Source organism: Triticum urartu, chromosome 6, assembly GCF_003073215.2.
Source record: "Triticum urartu cultivar G1812 chromosome 6, Tu2.1, whole genome shotgun sequence".
NCBI classification, from domain to species: Eukaryota; Viridiplantae; Streptophyta; class Magnoliopsida; order Poales; family Poaceae; genus Triticum; species Triticum urartu.
The window spans coordinates 445,138,040-445,147,208 of NC_053027.1; positions in this window are offsets into that span (position 1 = coordinate 445,138,040).

The window sequence follows — 9,169 nt, forward strand, 5'->3', positions numbered from 1 at the left end:
GAATTCAGAGAAGATTCAAATATTGTTCATAGATAGACTTGATCATAAACCCACAATTCATCGATCTCAACAAACACACCGCAAAAAGAAGATTACATCGAATAGTTCTCCACAAGAGAGGGGGATAACATTGTATTGAGATCCAAAAAGAGAGAAGAAGCCATCTAGCTAATAACTATGGACCCGTAGATCTGAGGTAAACTACTCACACTTCATCGGAGGGGCTATTGTGTTGATGTAGAAGCCCTCCGTGATCGATGCCCCCTCCGGCGGAGCTCCGGAACAGGCCCCAAGATGGGATCTCGTGGATACAGAAAGTTGCGGTTATGGAATTTGCTTTTTGGCTTCGTATCTGATCGTTTGGGGGTACGTATGTATATATAGGAGGAAGGAGTACGTAGTGGAGCAACAGGGGGCCCACGAGGGTGTAGGGCGCGCCTGGGGGGGTAGGCGCGCCTCCGTACCTCGTGGGATCCTCTTTTGTGTCTTGACGTAGGGTCCAAGTCTCCCGGGTCTTATTCGTTGAGAAAATCACGTTCCCGAAGGTTTCATTCCGTTTGGACTCCGTTTGATATTCCTTTTCATTGAAACCCTAAAACAGGCAAAAAACAGCAATTCTGGGCTGGGCCTTCGGTTAATAGGTTAGTCCAAAAAATAATATAAAAGTGGAAAATAAACCCCAATAATGTCCAAAACAGTAGATAATATAGCATGGAGAAATCAAAAATTATAGATACGTTGGAGACGTATCAAGCATCCCCAAGCTTAATTCCTGCTCGTCCTCGAGTAGTTAAATGATAAAAACAGAATTTTTGATGCGGAGTGCTACTTGGCATAATTTTAATGTAATTCTTCTTAATTGTGGTATGAATATTCAGATCCGAGAGATTCAAGACAAAAGTTTAATATTGACATAAAAATAATAATACTTCAAGCATACTAAAAAAACCAATTATGTCTTCTCAGAATAACATGGCCAAAGAAAGTTATCCCTACAAAATCATATAGTCTGGTTATGCTCCATCTTCACCACACAAAATATTTAAATCATGCACAACCCCAATGACAAGCCAAGCAATTGTTTCATACTTTTGACATTCTCAAAACTTTTTCAATCTTCACGCAATACATGAGCGTGAGCCATGGACATAATACTATAGGTGGAATGGAATGGTGGTTGTGGAGAATACAAAAAGGGAGAAGAGAGTCTCACATCAACTAGGCGTATCAACGGGCTATGTAGATGCCCATCAATAGATATCAATGTGAGTGAGTAGGGATTGCCATGCAACAGATGCACTAGAGCTATAAGTATATGAAATCTCAAAAAGAAACTAAGTGGGTGTGCATCCAACTTGCTTGCTCATGAAGACCTAGGGCATTTTGAGGAAGCCCATCATTGGAATATACAAGCCAAGTTCTATAATGAAAAATTCCCACTAGTATATGAAAGTGATAACATAGGAGACTCTCTATCATGAATATCATGGTGCTACTTTGAAGCACAAGTGTGGTAAAAGGATAGTAACATTGCCCCGTCTCTCTTTTTCTCTCATTTTTTATTTGGGCCTTTTCTCTTTTTTATGGCCTCTTTTTTTTGTCCGGAGTCTCATCCCGACTTGTGGGGGAATCATAGTCTCCATCATCCTTTCCTCACTAGGAAAATGCTCTAATAATGCTGATCATCACACTTTTATTTTTCTTACAACTCAATAATTACAACTCGATATGACTCTATATGAATGCCTCCGGCAGTGTACCGGGAAATGCAATGAATCAAGAGTGACACGGATGAAAGAATTATGAATGGTGGCTTTGCCACAAATACGATGTCAACTACATGATCATGCTAAGCAATATGACAATGATGGAGTGTGTCATAATAAATGGAACGGTGGAAAGTTGCATGGCAATATATCTCGGAATGGCTATGGAAATGCCATAATAGGTAGGTATGGTGGCTGTTTTGAGGAAGGTATATGGTGGGTGTATGATACCGGCAAAAGGTGCGCGGTATTAGAGAGGCTAGGAAAGGTGGAAGGGTGAGAGAAGTGCGTATAATCCATGGACTCAACATTAGTCATAAAGAACTCATATACTTATTGCAAAAATTTACAAGTTATCAAAGCAAAGTATTACACGCATGCTCCTAGGGGGATAGATTGGTAGGAAAAGACTATCGCTCGTCCCGGACCGCCACTCATAAGGAAGACAATCAAAAAATAAATCATGCTCCGACTTCATCACATAACGGTTCACCATATGTGCATGCTACGGGAATCACAAACTTTAACACAAGTATTCTTCAAATTCACAATTACTCAACTAGCACAACTTTAATATTACCATCTTCATATCTCAAAACAATTATCAAGCATCAAACTTCTCATAGTATTCAACACACTCATAAGAAAGTTTTATTATTAATCTTGTATACCAAGCATATTAGGATTTTAAGCAAACTACCATGCTATTTAAAACTCTCAAAATAATCTAAGTGAAGCATGAGAGATCAATACTTTCTATAAAACAAATCCACCACCATGCTCTAAAAGATATAAGTGAAGTACTAGAGCAAAACTATATAACTCAAAAGATATAAGCGAAGCACATAAAGTATTCTAACAAATTCCAAATCATGTATGGCTCTCTCAAAAGGTGTGTACATCAAGGATGATTGTGGTAAACTAAAAAGTAAAGACTCAAATAATTCCAATAGTAACTTTTTTAAGCTCCCTGTCCAATAGTACTAGTGGAGTACTGACAACAGTTGTACTAGAGTATGCAGTGCTCATAGTTGTACCCTCCTTCCATTTATATAGGGCCTATGTGGAGGAGAGATATGTGTAAAAGTAAGGGGAGTGAGCTCTCATGCAAGAGCCTAGCTATATACGCATTCCCAGTTAAATACGTACAATAAATATGAAGAAAGAGATGGATAGGAGATGGAAAAAGTACTAATACAATAGCCAACCTTATAATTTTTTTGCGGGAAATAGCCAACCTTATAGCCCACACTACTTTATGAGTGCATATAATAGATGATGGCTATAGATTACATGGCAGTTCCTTATAGCCATCGACTGGCTATATTATTAACCATGCTCTAATGTGTTTTTCAAAACCGCATTTGACTATTGACAAGATTAATAATACATGAGATGTATAATGTGATAATTATATCATTGGAAGCTCCTTGCACATATGTATCCCTGCCTTACCCTCCCTTCCGGTCACTTACTGGCGGACCCCATGCTTGCTAGGCCCCGCATGTCAGTTACTCAAGGGGTTCGGCCACGTTAGGGGATCCTCATCCGTAGTATACTCCCTCTGTTTTTATTTACTATGCATAAAATGACGCGGGCGGGGGAGGGGGAGGGACATCAGTTTGCTCTCAACTGTGGTCCCACAAGTGAGCGAAAACGCAAGTCAAAGCGCGCTCCATTCGGTGAGCGATGTGGAGATCCAGCGTGCCAGGATGCAACGCGAACGCGACAAGAGCGATGTACAGTCAAAACCGATTGACCGGTCGTCACCGGAACCACTATTCACACAAGAACCTTCGTTGCTCGGCCTATGCCAGCCACTGCCCTAAAACCACACCTAATCTCCAGCCCCTTCCCCCACCTTTCGATCCCCTAGCCCGCATCAGGCGTCCCCTAGTTCGCTGGAAAGCCATGGTGCGCCGCAAGATCACGTACTACAAGATGCTGACGCCAAAGCGCTGCGCAGAAATCATGGCGGCGGTCGGTGCCAGAGACCTCCGTTCTCAAGCTTGCTTTCGGCGGGCCAATCCTCGAGTTCTGTAGAGCTAAGCTACGAGGAGGAGGAAGCCGATCCAATGTTCATGGTGGAGGTCGCGATGCAGAAGGCCCCCGATGGGTATGAGACGATGGACGTCGACTTCGTGCCAGCGTCCGAGTCCCCCATGGTGCAGGCGGACTAGCGATTCAACTTGGCGATACTGAAGGAGGACTGGGAGGCAGAGGCTCAACTCGACGCGGAGCGCGCGCATGCCGCTGCCATCGAGGCTCTCCTGCAGGCAGAACCGGATGTCGTGGATGTGAACCGGGCGGCGGAGGCTCAACTTGAGGCAGAGCGCACAGATGCCGCTGCCATCGAGGCCCTCCTACAGGCGCAACCGGACGTCCAGGACTTGAACCGGGCGGCAGAGGCTCAACTCAACGCAGAGCACGCGAATGCCGCTCTCATTGAGGCCCTCCTACAGGCGGAACCGGACGTCCTGGACTTGAACCGGGCGGCGGAGGCTCGACTCGACGCGAAGCGCGCGGATGCCGCTGCCATCAAGGCCCTCCTGCAGGCGGAACCGGACGTCCTTGACTTCAACCGGGCGGTGCTCTCGTCCGTGCAGAGCACCCGCACGCTCCGCGTGAACGAGTAGCTGGAGGCCGAGGACAACCACGGTGCGGAGACACACGTCGGAGCTACGGCTGGTTCGCGCCGGTAGCCAAAGACGACGAGGCTATCTCGTTCCGCGATCAGCGATAGTTTTTCTTTATGTTGTTGTTTTATGGATCTTTTGCTGTGTAAAAACATATATTGTTATGCGAGTCGCCTGACTTGGGTCAGTCTACCATTTCAGGCAGTTGGATGAATATCCTACATCTCCTAACCCTTCTTCCTCACCTCGTCTTCTTCCCCAATAGACCACCGCACGTGCCTTACGGATACTCCCCAATATGCGGTTGGATAAACATACTCTATGAACGAAAATTATGTGTCAGCGGTAGGATGGCTAAGTTTTGTTTGTTCACATGCGACAGCACGTGTCAGTGAGGGTGCATTCCCTTGGTTGGGTTTGGGGCGTGCATGAGGGACTGTGCATGTGAGGGTGCGGTGCGACCGCGGCGTGCAGGAGCGACCGTGTGAGGGTGCGGTGCGACCGCGACACCCGTGCGTAAGTGTACCTCCTTTTCATTTTGAAAACTTTAGGCAAGCTTGGCAAAAATCTGTGGCAAAGTATGGCAATGCAAGGCCTAGACCCAAACAGGATAAGTACGTAGTACTACGTACTAGGAGTACTAGTGTTAAAAAAGAATGGCGGGGTTTTCCTTCGCGGAATTAATTGATATAAATCCTCGTTTCATGTGTCAATTAATGCGTATTTTCTCCAAATCCCAAAGAGCTAACCATCTCACTCCTCATTGCTTGATTAATGCAGCGCCATGCAAACCAACCTTCTCATTTCCGCATGCATGCAGGGGATATTAATGTCCTTGGTTGCTAGTACGAGGCAAACCCCATCAATTTTGCCTCGATTAGTGTTAGTGGCCTTTTGCAAATTGTAATCTTAATATACTAGCCTTGTGTACAAAAAATGGTGGTAGTAACTATATTTGACATCCTTCCCCATTGCGGTGACGTCGACGATATCTCGAACATTGTTGTTTGGCGAAGTGCGTTTGACGGAGACCACAATTGAGGGAGACCACGGTAAGTCGTTCGCAAGTGCCGCCTGGAAGCCAAGACAACCGCCTTATTTGCATCCAGGAAGTCCGTTGAACCAAAAGACGCGTAAATGTACTAGTACTACTTGTACACAATAGCGTCATCCGTCCAGCTTAGTGCGGTGAGATGGTTTCTAGAAGAAGACGATGGAGAAGCGGAGTCAGCAAAGAGTGAAATGATGGTTGCTTCGTCCGCGCTTTATGATTTGATGCCTCACTGCTTTGTGATTTGTGATAGAAGGGACATGGGAGTAGACTCTGTCCTCTATACTGTACATGCGTCCAAGCACGGGAGAAAGAGGAGAGACGCTGCATTTTTCTATTCCTTCAATCAATCAATCAATCAGGGAGCTTCGGTTCCATTCTTTTGGCTTTGGCAACACCGTCCACAATGGTTCCCATGATGCCAAAAGCTATTTTCACATTTGGCTACACATCGTGGATGCCCTTAACCGTAACACTTGGTTTTGCTCCTGTGCGCTATCTATACAAATCTCAATTATATTGATCTAAAAAATTATAGAATCAAGATTAGTAAAAAGGAGGTGATTTGCCGCGTGGATGGCGGGGCAGGTTTCTTATTTTTAGAGGACGTTGTCCTGGTGGTTTGCTAACATGTGGTTCCACGTGTCAGTGCTTTACCAAGCCGATCCGCTTCCCACATGAGGCAGAACAACGACAAAAGCAACACGTGGTCAAATTGAAGAAGATCAGGGAGAAGCGGATTTAGCAACGAGTGAAATGATGGTTGCTTCGTCCCTCCAACTTATTTTTTTTAGCATTATTACTTCGTCGCTCCAACTTAACTGCATGAAAGGTGCAACTTTGTGATTTGATGCCTCATTGCTCATTACTAAGCCGATGCCATGACTGGGTGCTTCACCCTGATTGCTCTGCACTGTATTCCGGTATGGCACGTGGACCCGGTAGCTTGATACCCCACACGTCAGCGAAAGGGACTAGAAGATTTATGAAAGCGAGTGCTCCACTCTTACGACGGAGGAGTACATGACACGACGACCCAGTTAACTGTCACTTGTACCGTATATAGTACTATAGTTTTGTTGTTTCGCACGATCCATCGATACAAACCCGATTAAACAGGAAAGGGCGGGATTTTTCCCGCGCGGTATATGATACTGGCCATACATTTCAAAGGCAATTTTCATGTATGCAAACTGAATAATTAAGTAACTTTATGATATCTAGGAAAACTAAAACACATATGATTTACTGTGTTAGAGTGTAGTAGTAGTGCTGTATTGCATAGTGGTTAGATGTAAACTGCGAGAACGTCTAGAGATGTAGTTTTGGAGGGCCTATAGAGAGAAAAGCGTAATACGTTCACCGAACTTCAGAATAAGCTAATTACGATCACTATATACGTTTTGCCGTGATTATACGACCACTTGCTCACGGTTCAGCATCGGATTGCACCCTTTTGATCGGCCAAATAGTCTGCGTGGCACCATGTTGACTACTTAAATTGACCATGTTCCTTGTGGGTCCCACCTGTCTGTTCGCATAGGGAAAAGGACAGATAAACAAAAATTTACGCAGGCGCGACAAGACTCCACCCCGTGAGCTGGAATCACCTGGTTGTGTATTTGTCTATCAGGGCCTGATGTGTGCGCATGCACGTGTAGGTTGAGCACTTGAGCGTGAGAGTGTGTGTTGGTCGTGTGGTGTACTGGTGTGTGCATGCACGCGTGCGTGTGAGTGTTGCGTGCGTGCGTGGTTGCGTGTGTACGTGTGAGAGTTGCGTGCGTGCGTGGGTACATGTGTTCGTGTGAGTGTTGCGTGCATGCAGTTCATGTGCATGCGTGCGTGTGTGTATAATCACCACACCAGCTCCTGTGTGTTAAAACAAACGGTTCAGCATACCAATACAAGGCCACCTTGTCCGTTGTGCCCGCGGTCAGGACTTCGAACCACCGTCCAATATTTTTTTGTCGTTTGTTTTCATTCTTACTAGCAAGATGCCCGCGTGTTGCACGTAACATCAAGATGCATTTTTATGACTAGTTTATCTTGTGAGAGAAAGGGATGAACGAGGGAAGGCCTTATTTGCAAATGTGGAGAGGTGTGTGGGTACGTTTTTGCAAAATTGTCAGTTTCTTTCCTATCCGTCAGATATAAATTGGACGGCCTATATTGCAGGATGGCCGGCACACCATCATCACCAACTCTGTTTTTTATAAGAGTGTATTTTATCCCTACTCTTATAAAAAGCATAGTCGGTGATGATCGCGTGCCTGCCATCCTGCAATATAGGCCATCCGATCTATATCTGACGGATAGGAAGGAAACTATGGCAATTTTGCAAAAAGATACCCACACCCCTCTCCACACTTCCAAATAAGGCCTTCCCTTGTTCATCCTTTTCTCCCACAAGATAAACTACTCATACAAATGGATCTTGATGTTCCGTGCAATGCATGGGCATCTTGCTAGTATTTTATAAGAGTGTAGATGTAGAGTAGATACAAGCCGACATGTGGGCCCGATGGTAGTGAGATAATGTGATGCAACAATAGAGGTGCCACATGGAGCGTTTAACTGGTCAACTAGTCATGTCTTGAGCAAATACAGAGTTGTACGGTGAGCCCGTGACTGTATAATAACCACAAAACGTAAATGGTGACCGTAATGAGTGGATTCTGAAGTCCAATGTACTTATTGTGCTTTCGCTTCAAATACAATGATCGTCATTGTATATATCACGAGAGAAAGATGAAACATGCGTGAATGTGCTGGGGGCTTACTTTTAGAGGACCTGGAGACAGTTTGTGTGCATACGTGAAAGGGACGTAGGGGGGGTATGCGACGGAGAGAGAGATGCTCTTCGTTTCTCTTTATTATGACTAACTTTATATATAGTATAAAGATATACAAATTCACAGCGCGGGATATATATCATTGTGGGCACCATGCAATGCAAGCGTTCATACTCCTCCATATAACTTTGTAATTTTGTATATATGTAGAAATTCTAAAATATTTTTTTGGCCACACTTTATTCAAAAGGAATGTTGTATGCGAAATAAACGTGAAGAGAGGGCTTTTTAGATCAATGGGGTACGTGATGTAATATGTGTGAATGTGTAGTTGATGCATTTGGAGGGCCTAGAGAGGTATGTGTGTGTGTATTACGTATCCGAGAGAGGCATGGATAGAGGGGCCGACGGGGGGGGGGGGGGGGGGGGGGGGGGGGGGGGGGGGGGGGGGGGGGGGGGCGTGGGAGAGATAGCATGAGAAATGAGAGTGGTCTAGAGAGGGAAAGACGAATATGATGTCACGACGAGAGATTCCCTTGAGTGTGTATATGCAAGGGGGAGTGGATAGAGGCACCAGGAGAACATATTTTTTGTGTGTGGCGTCTGTGTTGGTATGTGTGGATGTGAGAAGATAACGGGACATGGGGGCAGAGGGTGTGTCACCGCGTGAGGTCCGGTGGGTCGAGGTGAGGCCCTTCGTTCGGTTCCGTCCTGCGCCACATTGGTCGGCCCGTGACGCATTTAGGGAGACCCATGGATGACTAGTCGTACAAGACAAAGATAGCATAATTGTGAAGCACTCTATGCCGACTAACAAAGCCGGCTAGGATTTATAACCCTAGGTTATCGGACTAAGGTAACCCCTTTATCTCTGATATTACTATTCATCCAACCTAACTTTAAGGGGCATCCTACAGAATGCTC